Source organism: Lissotriton helveticus, chromosome 1_2 (genome assembly GCF_964261635.1).
Source record: "Lissotriton helveticus chromosome 1_2, aLisHel1.1, whole genome shotgun sequence".
NCBI lineage: Eukaryota > Metazoa > Chordata > Amphibia > Caudata > Salamandridae > Lissotriton > Lissotriton helveticus.
In genome coordinates this window covers 284295376-284296809 of record NC_136058.1, presented here as the reverse complement: position 1 = coordinate 284296809, position 1434 = coordinate 284295376, and the positions used below count along the sequence as shown (strand labels likewise).

Sequence of the window (1434 nt, the reverse complement as noted above, 5' to 3'; positions counted from 1 at the left end):
ATCTGTAACTCCTTGCGATATGATGCGTCATACATCATATATGACGTATCAGGAATGACGCAAGGAGTGCGCACTGAGAAGTGACGCATCACTGCTTTCACGCAGCGATGCGTCATTTCTCATAAATGAGGCCCATGGAAGTTTGAAAACAACATAGTCGGCCACGCAAAAGTGTGTGCAACTATCATTGCAAAACTGAAAGTGCGCATGGCGCGCTGAAAATAAATATGAAACTAAACGTGCCAGAAAATAAAAGCAAGAAGCGGCCGCCATTACTTCTCAAGGGTTAGTTTAAATTGGGCAATCTTCGGCAATCAATGACGAGCCTAGCTGTAAGCGTTTGTATCTACAGAATCATCTGGCAATATCTACCATAAGTAACATAATTAGCAATAACAGCTGAACGAATTAACACCCTCTATTAAATCAAATTATCTTAATATCATTATCTAATACCTGTGTTATATATCCTCTTTATTAAACCAATAATCACTTCCTATTTTCTTTCATTAACAACCATTTGGCGGCTTCTCGAAATCTAGGAAACGAATATAAACATATACTTCACTTGTTAAATACGCTTTCGGAGAGCACCTTTTAATTCCACATCTCATATTAACCATGAATTGGTGGCTCCTCTTTAAGAGGAACCTTCTAGACAAATTCTAAAGAGCTGTGATCTTACCGCATTCTGTATCAGTTTCACAAAGTACGGCTAAGTAAAACCTAATACTATTAGGCCGTTTAGTATATATTCACTTTGATTAAAATGAGAAAGAGTCGAAGATCCGAGGGTACTAACAAAATTTAATATTGACAATTTACCACAGAAAAACAAAGAAAATAAGTTGTTGCAGAGAAAATATGCAAATATTAGTACTGCGGCCACGCCCTGCTTGAGATCTGTCGTTGGCAACCCAAACACCTCACTGGCGTGGAATGGGTCGCCATTACTTTGTACGTCATTGGTATGGGAGGCTTGGCGTCCATGCTGGATCGGGTTAAAAGACGGACAACAGGGAAGATAGTTTGCTAACAAGCGGCCATGACAGTTTGGGGTAACTGATAAGGCTCGCGCACGTCTGAGGAGCTCTTTGTTCCGGCCGACTACTAGCTGATCTCATCGGTTTGTCCAACTTTAGTCTGTTAACTAGGAGTGTTCAGGACAGATATACAGTGGCCTGTAGCATCTTGCTACAAAGAAATACAGACACTATTGGATCTTTTAACTGGAGCTTTATTATGTACTTCCAGTGTCCTCCCTGTCCCTACTCTAACTGCCCTCATCCTGTTCTGACTCCTCCTCTTCTCCTCAGCCCACCTAGCTCCGCCCACCCCAGCTACTAGACTGTCAACTATATTACATCTCCCCCTTTCTTAACAAAATGAGCTTAATGTCTTCAGTGCTCGCAATTCTTCAATCCACCACACGGT

At 41.4% G+C, this 1434-nt stretch overlaps 1 non-coding gene across 1 annotated transcript; it reads right to left on the bottom strand.

The window, feature by feature from the left end:
* Nucleotides 1-628: 628 nt before the first annotated feature.
* LOC144808129 (U7 small nuclear RNA) lies at nt 629-683 on the bottom strand. The gene has a single exon (XR_013606657.1). It is a non-coding gene; the product is annotated as a U7 small nuclear RNA (small nuclear RNA).
* Between the last annotated feature and the right edge of the window lie 751 nt (nt 684-1434).